The sequence below is a fragment of the Triturus cristatus genome, chromosome 9 (genome assembly GCF_964204655.1).
Source record: "Triturus cristatus chromosome 9, aTriCri1.1, whole genome shotgun sequence".
In the NCBI taxonomy this organism is placed as follows: Eukaryota; Metazoa; Chordata; class Amphibia; order Caudata; family Salamandridae; genus Triturus; species Triturus cristatus.
This window is the reverse complement of record NC_140592.1, coordinates 1,050,086,257-1,050,103,777: the sequence shown is the minus strand read 5'-3', so window position 1 is coordinate 1,050,103,777 and position 17,521 is coordinate 1,050,086,257. Positions and strand designations below refer to the sequence as shown.

Below are 17,521 nucleotides of genomic sequence, written 5' to 3'. Positions count from 1 at the left end.
TTTATTGTTAAATGTGGATAAAAACGGAAATTGGGTGCTATTTCAGTGATTCCAATTAAACTTTGCTATGACTGCCAGGCCAATAACTGTGTGGATTGATAGGTAAGGGGGTTAAAAAAAGTAATTTTAGTAAAGAGGCGTAAACAGCAGTAGATATGCACAAGGCTGATACTGAAAGGTGCATATTTTCATATAAATGCATTGATTTATCTGCTACGGATGTTTATATCACTGATGCCTAGCAGGCATTCAAGCATGACTGCATATTTATTGGTTAAATAAATGTAGAAATATACCAGTTTCAGCTTTATTTTTTTCACAAAACCAATAATAAACATGGATAAATACAGACGGAAATGTCCCAAAAATAAATACCATAAAACCGGGAGCCCAAATTACAGCCCAGAGAATTGCTTGAAGTGCTCAAACAGTTTAGTTCATACTTTCAAAAGCAAACACCCCAAGAATCCCGTAATTTAAATATGATTTTCTAGAAACGTCAATACAAAGAGCGATAAAACATGTGAAATACCAGTCCTGTCTTTCTGAAAGCAGTTGAAATCTCCAGGTACCTCTTAAAAGGCTCCCATTCGTCTCCGAATCCTTCCAAATGGCATCAGATTCCTACAAAAATTACCTGCCTAGCTTTGTTTATGTCAAAACCTCGCAGCTGCGTGGGCTATACCAGTTATTAAAGGCCCTGAACCCGCGTTATAGTCCCGAGCTGCAGATGAGGGCTTATAACGGGGGGGGGAGGTTTAGGAACGAAAATGTAAAGTTTCCCAATCTGAACTCTCTCTTGTAGGGATGCAGGTGAGAGGAATGCAACAGCCCGGTTGGTTTCTTGACCCACTCATTTATTTATTTGAGAAACCCAGGTGTAAATCATGCATGATGTTCATTTACAGATTCCATGTCACAATAGTAGTGGGTAATGAAGAGACCTCGTATTAGTCTGCAGGTCATGAGTTTAAATATGATTTAGTGTTCCAGCCTTCCAAAGTCCGTATATAGAGAACCATTACATTGGAAAATAATAACATTCTATTTACACTGTTCACAATGGCAGAAGTGGTGTTTATTTTAAAAAGAAAAGTTAAGATAAGTAGTTCCCAAGTAGTTGAAATAACATGGGGAGGAACATTTCAGCAGAATCTGCAAGACACGTACAACTGATGCCTGGATACGTCTTTTAATGGGATTGAAAAACTTCTATTCGAAACTGCACCCCTGTTTGAGGACCATCCTCTTGGACCAGTTTTTGTTAACATTCCTCAGCCAGCTTTTGAGGTTGTATTTGTAATTTGATAGATGTCAATGTGACACCCACTTCCTCATGCCAGGAATACTTCTTGCTCAGGCCGTATTATAGAAAGCGCCCGGGGCACTTTGGTATTACAGACAGTGCTGCAGATGTTTGTGCGACCCCCTTCTGTAACATGGATCGCACCAGTGCAAAAGATGCTCAGGCGTGATAATAAAATGTCATTCCCTCGGTTGCCTGGTACCCATGCAAATGAGGAAACCCTTTGCCTTTACAGATGTGGGTACAGAAACAAGACACCCGCTGTGTCTGTGTCCACAACACCGTTTTCATGTTTATTTTGTCCTTGGGACAAGTAGGCCCAACCACCTGCAGCACAAACCCTTTGGATGCCAGATTATAGTACCACATTATGGATCAGAGAAGGCTATTGTCTGCAGTTAAGGTAATATTTATGTCCATATGTTAATGCTATTTGAACTTATGGTTCATTTATGCAAAGCCTTTATTATTAGGGTGAGCACGCTAAGGAAATATTGTAAGCTCGGATTGCACTGCCGACAGTGGTCCCAGTATAAAAATGTATACACACATTTGCAAAGCTTAACAATATGAGCCTATGTATAATTGTATAATGCTCCCACAAATGCTCTTTGATTAGATGCAAATATTTGCAGGCGCTCTAAAGCATGATTGGCGAGTCTTTACTGTCAAAAAAAAATGTTCACAAAAAATATGCAACTAGGAAATAAAACATTTTGCTAAATTACTGTGAAATTTTAGGTACAATTTCTTTGTAGCGTCATCTAGTAAAATATGTTGATGCATGCTAGTATTCCTAAAAATATTCATAATTGGAAAATCAGTGCAACCAATTTGTTGAAGATTATGGGAAACCTGAAAATAACAATCCTTGGTAAAGCCAATTGGTCTGACATTGGTGGTCAGCCTTTTGGTTTGTCAATGCATGTCTTGTTTTGACATAGTTTTGTAAAACTTTTTTGTTGGGGGAGCTGCCAGGCCCTCAACATATAACAAACATTGGCAAAAAAGCAGTAATATTTTTTGGTCTCAAAAATCACGCATTGCCACAGTAGTCCCTGGCACTTAACATAACTACTTTGTGTGCTTGTCTAATCCTTGTGAAAGAACCAAATGCTGTCGCTCACAGTGAAGCCAGCCTATAGATAGAGAGAGGCAGAATTTTAATAAAAACAAAATGTCTTGTGTCTTGGTTAACTCAAGACCTAATTAGAGGCCCAATTCTTAAATTAAGTCACAAAAGTGCACCCCTGATATATGTCCTTACAGTTGTGCAGATTTACTGCTTTAATGAATTTACAATAATTTACAGAAGTAGGCCGGGAAATCGTACTCCTAGAAAATATTTCCAAACTGCAATTTAGCACGAGCAAATACGCATGTGTAGACTAGCTCATGTGAAAATCTTTTGAGCGTTTACAAGTTCACTTTCCCTCCAATCACTTTGTTTCCCAACCTTGGAAGAAGTTTTACTTCTGCCCTTGCCAGGAGTAAATTTCCAAACTTTCTCAGCATGGGGAAAGTTTAGAAAAGAGCTGGTGAAAACCCCTAAAACATGCAAGTTAGTTGGTATGCACAGACTCAAAAGTGCATTCCATCCATGGAACTATTGCTTAACACTACCTCTAGCCGCAGTATGTAGATCTATGGAAAGGTGGCAAAATAAGGGAATTGCTCAAATTCAAACTCTACTATATATTAGCCCTGGCATAATCAGAGAAGCTAATATGAGATGGCTGCCATAATTTGTCGCCGCACTACTTGGCACCAAAGTGTGACATGTGGATTTCTTTACAGGACAGGTAGATTTATGACGCAGCTTGTCCCGTGGAAAAGTAGATGTTTTATTAAACTCCACACCCTTCCCTCCGCCCAAGAATACCCTCTAAGTGTGGGTAAAAGGGGTCCCTGGCATGCCCTTGCAGGCGGGTGCAGTCACATACTGCACCCGCCATGCTGCAACGGGGAGCGAGAGAGCAGGAGGGGGAAGCAATGGGGAGCGGGTGGGAGGAGAAAGAAGCACTCGCACAATAAATCACCAACCACCACTTACTTGTTAGCAAAAAAGGCCACTTTATTAAGACAGGTGCCAAATCATAACTTTTTGCAATGCAATAACTTTCCACAGTTTGTCCTCAAATCACCCCAAACCTAACCCCCAATGTAAAAGCCCTACCCCTAAACAGAATCCCGACCCCTGTGTGCATTTTCCCCTACTTCTCATTTCCTGATCACGTGACTGCTCCCCCCCTCCCCCGTTGGAGGATAGGCTAACCCGCTCAAGGCTGCCCACCCCCCCAGCAAAAACCCCGCCTACCCAGGGCACTGTACAGCCTGAAAAACAAAACACAAGAAAAAACCTGTCTTACCGTGGCAAAAGGAAAAAGAAAATCGGTGTCATGCCAACACCAGGAAAAATTGATGAAGAAAACCATGCTAATAAACCAGAGGGTGGGTGGGTGGGACAAAAGAGAGTAAACCAGCCCCTCCTCCCCGCTCCCGAGGGCCCAGTGATTTTCCCGCCGCTGTCTTCCCCTACTTATCAACTTCGGCGCGCCTCGCGCCCCTAATTAACCCTCTACCCTGGCACCTGGGTGGCCGCTCCATTGTGCGAAGCCACCCAGGGGGAGACCTGGCTCGCGCCCTGCACCCCCTGGGTCCCCCCTCGCACAATAAATCACCAACCACCACTTACTTGTTAGCAAAAAAGGCCACTTTATTAAGACAGGTGCCAAATCATAACTTTTTGCAATGCAATAACTTTCCACAGTTTGTCCTCAAATCACCCCAAACCTAACCCCCAATGTAAAAGCCCTACCCCTAAACAGAATCCCGACCCCTGTGTGCATTTTCCCCTACTTCTCATTTCCTGATCACGTGACTGCTCCCCCCCTCCCCCGTTGGAGGATAGGCTAACCCGCTCAAGGCTGCCCACCCCCCCAGCAAAAACCCCGCCACCCAGGAAAACCCACAGAGTTTTCCTGCCCCACCCCGCAACTTAGTGGTCGTGCGCAAACCCATTTCAAGCGCACCATATTTGTTCCTTCCAGATTTTTGCAATCAAATCCCGCAACTCCAGCAGGTAATATGCTTGCCCCATTGTAGATAAATGTACCCCATCCTCTCGAAACATATACCCTTCCGTGCATTTAATGTTGGGGTGAGCTAGGACATGCACCCCATGACCCTCACAAAAATGTCTCATAGTGCGATTAACCTTTCGTCTCGCTTTTTCCATTGCTGCATGATGCCGTGCTCCTCTCCAGTGCAACCTTGTAATGAACTCCGTCCAGATCAACTGGGTGCTCTCCCAGGTAGCCCGGAGGACTTCCAAATCCTGTTTCATCAACTTTATTAATGACAGGCCTGACAAATCAACGAGGTCATTTTCACCCAAATGAAGAATGAGCAAATGTGGCGGTCCCCTTCCAGAGCACATCGTGGCCAGCAGCGGAAACAAACCCCCCCAACGCATTCCCCCTTTTCCTTTCCATACCACCTCGTGGTTGGCACTGCACAGTCCAAGGGAACGCCCACACATCTGCTGTTCGGCATAGATTGCAGCCCATTTAACGAAGGAGTGTCCTACTATCCATGTCGATTTTTTCAAACTTACGGGCCCCGGAGCCAGACCTAGACAGAAAAACAATGATTAACCAAAGAAAAACTAGAACCTATGCAGAGACTTTCCGCACATATTTCTCACAACATTTGGACTTCCACCTCCCAATACGGCGTATGTCTGCCCAGGACCACCCCAACCTGGCCGCCTCTGTAGCCGCCCCGATCCGGAAAGAGTGTGTCCCAAAACATAAAGGGTTTTCCCCTAAAAGAAGAAGTACTTTTCTCATGACCGCTAGCAACTGAGCCACTAAAAGAGGCTGCCCCGAGGCGTGGCAAAACACAAGCCCCATGGCCAAACCACTAGAAATCTTGAAACTTTCCCATTCCCCTACCGGGCAGCACAAACCATCCTCACTACGGTTTAAGAAAACCCATTTACCCCTGCCCAGCTGATCCGTCTTTGACATTCTCAACCACAGGCTCAACCTGTGCCCCTCAAGAAATACCTCATCCCTGCGGATACCTGTCCTATTACGCAGCCCAAGCAGTTCAGAGGCTCTGAAAGCCCCAAAAAACAACCATAAGAAACATAATCTAAACAGCCTGCACTCAGACTCATCGTAGCATACCAAAGGTAACTGCCCCAGCATTCCCTGCAGCAAATCAAAAGTTATCGCCCTTCGTAACTGTTTTGTCCCCGCCTGCACCCTGCTTAAACCTTTGAGAACCCTTTTCACCAACACCCCCTGAACCAAATCCCTCCCCCACCACAATTGCCCGTAAAAAGAAACCCCCGCCAACTTGCCAGAGATGGTAGTATGCGAGAGGCCTTTGTCAATCAAGTGTAACACAAAACCTAGCACCAACTGAGCATCGGTCCAACTCCCCCTCTTCTCAGCACACATGTTACCATAGCTCAAGAACTCTCTCCACGCCTGCTGATAACTCCGTCGTGTAGAAGCCGCTATGGAATTTTCCACAAAAGCGGCAAGTCTCAATCCCCCCACTCCCAGACACACTGCGGGATTGGCGTCTTGTTGTGTTCCGCCCCAGGAGCCAGCCTGCGAAACCTCTCCCACTGTAAACGAGACAGAGAGTCTGCTATACTGTTATGCACCCCCGGGATATGACGCGCCTTAAACACAACATTGAGCTGTAAACATTTGAGCATAAAAGCGCGCAGCAAGCGTAAAACTCTCAAATCCCTGGCTTTCTGCTGGTTAATCAACTGAACCACCGTTAAATTGTCAACGTGGAAAAGCACGGAACGATTCTGAAACTCATCGCCCCAGACATATAGAGCAACCAAAAGTGGAAAAAACTCAAGAAAAGCAATACTGCGCCCTTGTGACAACCAATGCCGTGGCCAACTCTCAGCGCACCAGCGGCCCTCCCAGAATACACCAAATCCATGCGCGCCAGATGCATCCGAGTAGATCTGCACTTGCCAAATCATGTCTTCGTCCGCAAAAAACAAAGACACCCCATTAAACTCTGCTAGAAATGTCAACCATATAGCCAGATCAGCCCTCGTAGCCGCTGAAATACGCACTCTGTGGTGAGGAAGAAAAGCCCCAGACATAGCCATGCCCAACCTCCTGCAAAATGTCCTCCCAGCCCGGACCACCCTGCATGCAAAGTTTAGATAACCCAACAGCTTCTGCACCTTCCTGAGCTCCAACTTGCGCTCGTCAATCACAGATGACAAAAATGCAGTGATTTCTTGAACTTTCTCCGCTGGTAACCTTGCTACCATTGCAATGGTGTCTATTTCAATACCCAGAAAAACCATCGTCGTGTTGGGACCCTCTGTCTTATCCGGGGCCAATGGCACACCCAGCTCCTGCGCCAGCGTCTGAAAAGCCCGCAGAGCTCCCTGGCACTGACCTGTACCTTGAACTCCAATGAAAAGAAAATCATCTAAATAATGACAAATGAGGGCATGTCCAGTAACCTGGGTGAAGCGCCACTGCAGAAATGAGCTGAAAAGCTCAAAGAGGGCACAAGAGATAGAGCAGCCCATAGGAAGCATTCGATCTACATAAAAGGCTCCCTGCATCTGCATCCCCAAAAGTTCAAAATCAGAAGGATGAATGGGTAACAGCCTAAAAGCAGATTGGATATCACTCTTGGCCAATTGCGCCTCCCTCCCTGCCGATCTAACCAAACGCAAGGCATCATCCACCGAAGCGTATGACACACAGGCATCGTCGGGCGAGATGAAATCATTAATGGATGCGCCCTCAGGCCATGACAGGTGGTGTATCATACGGAATTCCCCAGCTTTCTTTTTAGGGACCACCCCCAGTGGAGATACAATCAAATTGGGCATTGGACAGTTGGAAAAAGGACCAACAACTCTTCCGGCTTCTACTTCACCCTGCAACTTCAGCTGAACCACATGTGGCAACTCCTTAGCTGACTTCAAATTATCAGACCACCTACCCAGTCTAGGCCCCTGGTAACCTATCTTGAACCCTTCCTTGAAACCCCAAAAAAGCCTACTGGCGGCCTCAACATCAGGGTACTCCTGCAACCATTGCCCCAGAACCTCCACTTTAACCGGAGTAGGACCCCTTTCCTGTAAACTGGACAGCATTGCCCCTTCCCTTCTGTCCCCTCCCCATGTCACTGAACTTCTGGCCAGCGAAGCATTGCGTGAGGGGATGCCGTCCACCACACTGGGAACACTCATGTTTATATCGGCAAAACTGCCTATTGCAGAAACCCCTGTTGAAATTCCAACAGGCTCCAAAAATAGGGGTCTGACCTCTGCCACCAAACCCCGCCCCAGGCTGGGCGGGACGAGCGGGAAAGGGCCGATAGGATATAGGTAAACCACTAGCCGTGTGCGTAGTAGCAGGCGGCTGAGAAGACGCCATCCATTGAAGCCACAGCTCGGAATCCACATCACCCCAAGGTCTGTCCTGAGACACACTTAAACGGGCTCTAAACTCCTCATCATAAGACAGCCACGCAAAACCCCCAAAGTAACTCTGAGCCTTCCGAATAATATCCATGTATTTGAAAATCGCTACCGCCCTATCTGGGTATTTTTCACAATATACACTGGCATATATCAGGAAAGCAGACGACCAGTTCTCAATATTCTTAGGCACCCTGGGACGCCTCGCCAGTTCCCACTCCTCCTCCTTGGAGCCCTCCTTTGCCTGAATGTCACGGTGCAACAGTTTAAAAACATCCACAAACTCATGTCTCCAAATCCTGTTTTTAGTCTTGTCAGATAGATGTGAGCCCAATGGCATGGCAATCCCCATATACGGCAATTTCTTGTGGATATTTTTATCTTCCTCCACCACCTCCGGGACCCCTTTACCTTTCTCCAGAAGAGGCTGAGACCCAGGGACGGGGGCAACCCCCCCCTTCCCCACACCCAAGGAGGAACCTTGCTGCTCAGACACTGTCTTGCCCCCCAAAGCATCTCCCCCAGTCCCAATAGACCTGGTCGCTTTTGGTGGTTGACCCCCTTGTTGCCAAACCGACCACCACCCCGTAGTACCTGAAGGCAAAGGAGCTGGTCGAAGCGTGTTGACGGGCCATGCTGCTTGCGTGCGACTGGTATCCTCCAGAGCCTGGTCCGTTGCATTGTCCGCACTAGACGTCTGCAAAAAACTAAGCACATTTGGTTGCCCCACAAAACCCCTCTTCCCCCTCACAGGCTGCGCCTGGTGTGCCCCACAAGCCCCATCCCCGTCCCGCAATTCCCCTTCCTCCAATTCATCACTGTCCAAATTCAAAGGACCCAAGACACCAAAATCACCAGCAGGTGCCCCATTGTCCCCCGTCCCCTCCAGAAAACCCCCTCTGCCAAACCCCAAACGTTGCTGAACAGTCCCTCTAGTGGAGGGGTGCCCTCGCTGGGAAGGGCAATCCGCTCCAGATCGCCCCCCCTCAGTAGGCCCCCCAGACAGAGCCACAGCGTGCTCCATCCGCCTCGTGCGCTTGCCGGCCGCAAACCGTGAGGCTAAAACCGGCATATCTTCCTGTAAGCCGCTCAAACCAAGACGTTCCTTTCCAATCGACTGAACCCCCTGACCCTCCAAACTGCCACCCCTCCCAACCCCCGAAGCCGCAGCCCCTTGCACCCAGATCCACTGACCATCACGTGGCGCCGGTAACCCTCTAGCGGGAAACCCCTCTAAGTTGGAAAACTGTGCTGCGCGCCCTAACGTGGAGCTCGGGCCCTGAAAAGCTGCCTGGCCAGAAGAGTCACCAGTACTAACAAGGGGGGAAGCGCCAATTAGCGCAGGAGAACTGGCAGACGATGACGCAAAAACCGGCCCCTCCGGCGCACTCTGCCGCCCCAACGCGCTGTCACTCACTTGAACTGGACCCGTCACCCCTGTGCCCATGGCCCCAGACACCCTCCTGGGTGTCACCACCACTGTACTCCTCCTTAAGGGGCAGTCGGTAGGCACCTCCGGGGGAAAAACAACAGGCAGGGATGTCGCAGGGCTCAACAGAAATGTCTGCCCATTCAATTGCACCAACTGTGAGCTGTTATGCCACGATAAATCAACTGACCCTATAACTGGGGTGGTGGCGTGCCTCTGAACCGGCCCGGGGACCTGTAAAACCTCCATACACTTCCCCCGCCCCTCACTCCTGGCACGTCCAGCTGGACCACCGGCCCTGCAACCGGCTCTCCTCCCACGCAGCCCGGCCTTCGAGAGGGACCGCCCCCTCCTTCCTCCCACTGCTGTCCGCCTGGGGCCCACAACCAGCCGTGCAGGAGCACATACCTGCGCCTCTTCCGCCGCCTCCTCCGACGGGCCTGCCTGCGCCTCCAGGTCCCCGCACTGGGCCGATTCCGGCGCCCCCACCGGATACATCGCGACCTCCTCCATCGCGTCGGGCCCCGGGGATAGACAGGCCGCCACCGCTCGAGCGACGCCCCTCCTGGCCTTACGGGGTGCGAGGTCCAAACCCACCCATGCCTGGCCAGCCACGCCAGGCTTCAAGAGGTCACTCCTGCCGGCTTCGTGTAGCACCCGTAACGCCTCCCGCACCGCCTCCTGTGACGCCATGACGCCTACGCAAAGCTACGGGAATCGCGAGGCAACAAAAGAGAGTAAACCAGCCCCTCCTCCCCGCTCCCGAGGGCCCAGTGATTTTCCCGCCGCTGTCTTCCCCTACTTATCAACTTCGGCGCGCCTCGCGCCCCTAATTAACCCTCTACCCTGGCACCTGGGTGGCCGCTCCATTGTGCGAAGCCACCCAGGGGGAGACCTGGCTCGCGCCCTGCACCCCCTGGGTCCCCCCATGAACGGGAAAGCAACATGGAAAGGAGAAGCATACGAGGACGAGTGCAACACTGAGGGGGTGGGGAGAAGCATACGGGATAGAGGTAGCAACTGGGAGCGCAACAGAGGAGAGGAAGAGAAGTACACGAGGGAGACCGCTCGAAAGCTCAAGCACTGCTGAACCAAAAAGAAAAATATAGTTCCTGAAAAGTAAGCAGTGAAAGGACATAACTCATGAGACTACACTTCAGGAGAAGGACAGACACAAAGGGGAAGACAAGCCCACTCGAGGAAATTGATCAAAAAAAGCAAGCTATTGAGAGTGACAATAAAGCCAACCAATGGTAAGCGATGGGTGGGCTCGAATTCCATCTCTAAGACCTCGAATGGCTGTCTGTCCGGCAGGAGGGATCTTAAGAAGCATAGCAGCTGCAAGAGGATGGTAAAGAAGCCAGGCTCCTGGGGGTGAACAAACAAAAGAAGAAGTAGGAAAACCATTAGTTAAAAATCAAACAAATGAGTGGCCAAAAAAGTCCAACCAGTGGTAAGCAATAGGCTGTCTCTAAGCCCGTTGTAAGTTTTTGGTACGGTTCACAAGCAGCATTTGAACAGCAGAGAGGTAAAAGCTGTCTGTGGACAAGAAGGAACAATGTGGCATGGCTCCAGCCTTCTTCGGCCAACATTGGACATGTCCTAAGCTAATTGCTTCCTGTTCTTTACCGTGCCACGATGTAGGTTGGCATTTTGCTCCGTTTCTTTACTGATAAAGGTGTGATGGTCATTGTACAACTGATTCTATTGCCATTGATGTGTACCTGAGGTCTCTACCCACCCGAGTCACCTCGCATGAGTGCAGCCAGAAACCGGTCAGTGTAGAAGGCCGTAACTGTTTTAGTGTGTAAGCTTTCTGACAGGTTTTTATTTAATAAGATAATTATTACCCATGGTGGGGGCTGATGAGAAGATCTGCAATTGTATATTAAAAAAACACAAGTGCTTTAAACCTCGCCTTTGCCATCGCTTTCTATAACATAATAGGTGTTGTTGCCCAATAGAATGGTACTAACTTTATCGAGCTCTTAAGGATAGACGGCTGACTCTTCCTTGGTAAGATGTAAACTTGTGACTAGCAGTTCACCGCATTTGTCAGCGGCGAGCGTTTCACGCTGAGCCGTCATGCTGGTTTAAATGAAACACAACAGTCTAAGTGGAGCCTCGTCTCCGCGTCGGTGGAGCGCAGGAGCATACTCTCTTCTACCTGCTACTTTGAGGTACACCAGATGAGCGGGGCGAGAACCCCCGGCCACAGAGACCGACATTGGTCTCGGTACGGTCGGGCCCCTCTGGTCCCTCAGGTTGGGGTCACCTGACGTAGACGTGCAGGGTCACGCACACCCGTGTCACGTGTCCTTACGTGTGGTTGGTTATTGACAAGTGTGCTCTAGAGTTTAGGGACGAACTTCCACCGTGGAGGAACCTGATCCTATACAAGAGGGAACGAGCCAAGAAATGACACACACACGGCATTGTTGGAACCAGGGCCTCTTTGTTCCTATCTGTGTGCATCTTTGTGTATTTACCTTTGGAATACGGAAGCTGCGTGTCCTTCCTTTTTTCGTTTCACTGCGCTCCCAGTTTGCAAAAGATGAAACCGAGGGGCAGGTGTGTGGGTTTATGTGAATGCTGTTATGTTCCTCGTGGACCGCAGCCCATGTTTGTTGTGCAAAATGTGGTGCGTCTGATATCAGCACCTGCAATGAGGTCACAGGAATAGTGTTTGGTGTGTACTTGTAGCATTGATAACTTATGCTAGGAAAAGCTGCCTCGTACTTAAGCCACCGCCTGCGCAGCAGTGGGCACCCGTGCACCCCCAGCAGTGGGCACCCGTGCACCCCAACATAAGAAACAAACAACAGAGTCCTTCGGCACAAACACCCATGCACACATTGATCCACACAGACCCATAACGGGATCTAGTTGGCCACTTACCAAGATAAATGGGGACACCGCAATTATGCGGCAGTGGAGGACCAAATTATGCGGCATGGTTTGACAAAATTATACTGCAAGAAAAGTCAAATCATGCAGGATAACGCGGGATAATATGTAGCAGAATTTTTTCATATATATAATAAAATAGACCAAAATGATTCCAACTTACAGCGCGCACAAAAACCGGTGCAGGCAGAGCAGGTGGTATCAGATCCGTAAATTCCTTCAACCATTAAAAAGAAATGCCTCACTCCAGAGAACCTTAAACGTTCCGTACAGTCCTAAGAATGGTCATTTAGCAACTAAAGTCACTTGGACATATTACGTGAGGATAACTCTGGGCTGCCTAACCCTATTTAATCACTAGACCCAACTAAATCCATTTAGCAACAACACTGAATAATCGACTGTTCATTATCTTGTAAATTATCACATGTTGTATTTATATCACACTTAGTCTTTTACTTACAAATCATTTATTTGTTATTTAATGTTCCCATTAATGGAGCTACTAAATGATGACTGTATGGAACGATTAAGGTGTATATATTGTATATATGGTGTTTTGTACTATAAATCCCACAATGCTTCATAATGGGCTAATCGAGATATTAGCATATAATCAAAATGATAACAGCACTTAACCAACTGTGAACAAGCCTTAGTGGCGAAACGCGTTGGTGGTAGTGGTTGTGAAATAAAAACCTCTGAAATATGGACCTTTGGAGTGCGGCATTCCTTTTTTGATGACTGAATATATATATATATAATTTTTTTTAGCACATATTAATACTGTCTACGCAAAGTTACACTACATTAGACTATGGTCCAGTAGAAGGCTAATGGTAGCCGAAACGCGTAGGCTGTCCTAATTCTTGCACAATGGTGTTTAAATAAATGAAATTCGAAACCTACCCTGCTGTGGTGCCATGACTTTCGCCGAAAAAACGAAGGAGGCGAGGGACCCAAGAATATATATATATATATATATATATATATATATATATATATATATATATATATATGTGTGTGTGTGTGTGTGTTCCCACAAGATTAATATCATGCGCTCTCAGTCACCAAGAAAATCCAAAGATGTCAACAGGGGTGTTTATTTCTCACAACACGTTTCAGCTCGTTGCAAAGCCTTGATCACGTGAGGAGGGTGCAATACACAAAGAATAGATAAAGTTTTTCAGAGGTGAACAGAGAAAAGGGACGACATCGTGAGTCTCCCGTACAGTTAGAACAAACATAGCGGACATCTTGGAATGGTAACCTGTGCATACGGAATCAGGACATAAGGTATTAATTGTCGGCAGTCAAAGAGAAACTGTTCGCAGTACTGCTGAAATGCATCATATGACTGTGGTGATATGAAAACAGAACCCTTCGTGGTCACATACAAGTTAACTCTTCATATGTGTACAGTGCGTTCTAGCGGGATAAATGTGAGTATATTATCTCTTAAGTTTGGATCGTCCCTTTAGTCGGCGATTGGTTAATACAGTTATGGCACTGGCTACCAATCTTGTTACGTTTAAGAGATAATTGACTGCCGACAATACGAAATTTAAGTTTTATATTTTATATCTGTCTCAGTACTACCATATTACTTTATTTAGGACATTTATATCACATGTCTAATTTTGAGTATATGCCTTGATACTAGTATGCACTCAGCTTCTATTCAGATGTATTTACGTTCTCCTATATCAATTAATACCTTGTGTCCTGATTCCGTATGCACAGGTTACCATTCCAAGATGTCCGCTATGTTTGTTCTAACTGTACGGGAGAATCACGATGTCGTCCCTTTTCTCTGTTCACCTCTGAAAAACTTTATCTATTCTTTGTGTATTGCACCCTCCTCACCTGATCAAGGCTTTGCAACGAGCTGAAACGCGTTGTGAGAAATAAACACCCCTGTTGACATCTTTGGATTTGGAGTTTCTTGGTGACTGAGAGCGCATGATATTAATCTTGTGGGAACATTTGAATTTGCCGGCGTATGCGCCACCTCTCTTGGGTCCAGCTGTCCGGAAGGAGCGAAAGTTGGCATATATATATATATAATTTTTTTTAACACTTATTAATACTGTCTACGCAAAGTTACACCACATTAGAACCAGTTTAGCACCCGAGTACTGCAATCTGTTACTGAAAGGTGGCCCTTTAACCTGTGAAAAGGATCTGACATTGTACAGAGCCACATTTGACTCTGTGTAGAGTACCTTTGGTCCGCTGGAGCTAGAAACAGATGTTTTTGTGTGAAATCTGCAAAGTATGCCCTGGTGGTTTATTGAGTGGCAAATGCAGCAGATTCGTATTTATGTGGAAAATGCCAAAGCTGCAGAATTTAATTCCACTGGCTTGAATATATTTAGTTACTAAAAAATACATTAGTGTAGTCCAACCACCTCGATCGCTTTCTAATAATAATGCATGACTATACAATATATTAGTATGCGGCAATCCTACCAATAACCATCCAATACTTCTTGCCCCTAAATGTTACAAAAGACACCCAAATAAAACATACAAAGATCACTTTGACTCCAGTCAATGAAAATTCCAGAACCGTAAAGTTCTCCCAGGCTCCAGAAGCATTGTGGGTCTTACACATGGTGAAAATGCGTCACAGAATGTGCATGGCATGTCGAGTGTGAGGATTCAAGATGGCTCTAGCATGGATCTGGCGCCTTACAGAACATGCCTTGGAATGGAATGCATGGTCAGTCTCAACATGTGTTGACCATCAGGCTTAACATAACTTTACAATGAAATAACATTCCTGGAGTTGAAATAATCTAAAAGTTGGAAAGGAAATCAGATGCCGAGGCCTCCTTTTTAGGCGATAGTCACTTTCAATCAGTGTGTGGGCTGAGAAATTTGGAGTGTGGTATCATATAAATGTAGACACTTCCACCTGTAAGGATAGTGCCGAACACCTTGCTTCAGTTGACCCTTTTACCAGGTGGAGGTACCATGCCTGAGAGAGCGCGGGTGAGTGGAGGAGATCTAGGCCTCAGCGACGTGGTGGGATGTACAGGGCTGATGCTACGCTGAGAGTTGTGCAAAGGGATGCAGACCTCATGAAGTGAAATGAAGGACAAGGTCCTAATAGAGGCCACATGCAGAAGTGACGGGCACCGTATGACCAGAAAGTGATGCTCTTCCACATAGGTGGAGTTGGGTTCAGGATGGTGGTTAAAGTCTGCAGTGCAGTGGAAGGACAGCACGGGTGGAGATATTCTCAAATCAATGGAAGTTTGGGCATGAAGAGGACTGGATGTATAGAAAAATGCATGGGCGTCTGTGATGGAGTTCTGGGCAGTGACACAATGAGGGATCCCATTGCAGACATGCCAGGGTGACGGTAGATCTTTGCAGGGTGGGAGTAGAGCATGAAGGATACACTCTTGAAGTCATTTTATCGCCTTTTGGAACAGCCCAAGATCACTCATTCTCATCATTCTGAGGAATGCGTCGCTATGAGATCTTCTGTCACTAAGGGGCAGATTATCCCTTCGTGAAGAAGTTGAAGTAAAATAATTTAATCCGGCCCGTAAGGTGGCACAGACCCATGCTGAAAACATTTCTCTGCTGACCACACCCACATGAGGCTTCTTGAGGTAGCAGCAGGTGTTGGGGAGCAGGAGTTACTGAAGAAAGTCCCAGGGGCTGCATGTGGGTTCTGAGGAACCCCTCTCTGTGTCTAGAATTCCCTGGTCTTGCATGTTTGAGGAATGTGGATTGGTCTGCAGCTGACCACGAACAGGTGCATGTGTGAAATTAGCGTGTAGATTTCATAGCTGTGGATGATGTGCTGTTGGGCAAACTGCACAATAAAGGTGAACACTCTTAACAGTGCAAGCTTCCTCACCTTTCTTTGAGCTTGCATCAGGGCTGCCGCGCTTGGCCAGTGGGTGAGCTCTGATAGTCCACTTCATTCACACAACTAGGTGTTTGTAGGGATATCGGTTTAGTTTCTTTGGCAAAGTACTTTGTTAGGATCACTGGCACCCTTTACTTGGGACACTCTATACACGCAGAGTGATTTGTTAGTTTTGTTACTTCCAGGTTCTTTGCACCAACAGGATCTGACGTTATTGAACTCTACCCTAAGTCTGCATCACTCCAATGAACATGAACAGCTACTTAGTCTTTCAGCATACAATTTGCACTTTAAGATTGTCATTTGTTTTTTACTCTTTGGATATAGCTTTATTGACAATTACATCTAATTGTGCAGCATTTTACCTACCCTTTAATTTGCAGTTTAACAATCACCGGCATGAGCTATAATGTATTCTGTTCCACATAAAGCCCGCCTCTGTTCTTTACTCACAGTGAAAGAGTGTCTCCTCAACCAGTGCCTGTCTCTCCGATGTTAATTAAATGGTGCCTTCCTCCATCAGGGGTACCTACAGATCTCCCATTGTTTCCATCAAACGAGGTCATCAAACCTCACAATTATGAACCCGTTATTGAAATGTGTGTAGCCTTCCTACTCAGGAATACTCTTTAACTGGGAGTGCTGAGTCCGCCTCATTCTAGTTTGAGGATGGGTCGCGACACACTGGCTGCAACTCTGCCTCAGCATCACTTTAGCATGCTGGACGGAGGTTGTGAGATGCTCCCAAACATCTCAAGCAAGTGCATCCTGCGTCCTAGGACACGACAAGCGTGCGTCATGCCTCCCAAAGAGAAAAAAAATGATTTTTTTGCTCTTTATGTTCATAAAAAAATAAATGCTACTACCCACTTTGTAAAGTAATGATTTTATCTTTCTATTTGTTTTATTTTTTTTTGCATGAATTACATTATCAAGGTGTTCTTATGCCCTTTTAGAAGTATAGTTCATGCATAAAATCGTGCTTGCTACAAGGGAAATACAACTTACTTTGCTTTGTAAACCCTGACCCGGTTTGGATTTGATTCGATGGCTCAACCAGGAAGGGCATTGAAGGGATGGTGATGTTCTTTGCGGGGGGGCTACAGCTGGGTGTTTGGTTGTGTAGACCGGGTGACCACCCTTGGGTTAATGGCACGTGCAAGTTCTTTTCCACTCACCCTAACCTTGTCAGCTCTTTTCAGCTCCCCCTTCCCACTCGGCTCTTTTGTTATCCTCATCCATGGACTATGCTTTTTGATTTCATCCATTGACACCTCGCCTCCTTTAGTCTTAGTTATCTGACCACCAGATGATGGAACAAACGCATTTCAGACTTTAGATTGATCAGTCCGCAATGAAATAATTGTAATAAATGATGAACACATTAAGTTACGTATGGAGGCAAGAACAGCAGAGCTGCGGAGCCAGTAAGCGGGTGTGTCTCTGCACTTGCAGAAAAGTCATACCTCTGGTCTAGATAGTGGAGAAACACATTTGCTC

At 46.8% G+C, this 17,521-nt stretch overlaps 1 protein-coding gene across 1 annotated transcript in view; it reads left to right on the top strand.

Annotated features, from left to right (window-relative positions):
• PLEKHG3 (pleckstrin homology and RhoGEF domain containing G3) overlaps positions 1-17,521 on the top strand; it is a 582,108-nt gene that overhangs the window by 390,909 nt on the left and 173,678 nt on the right. The window lies entirely within an intron of this gene.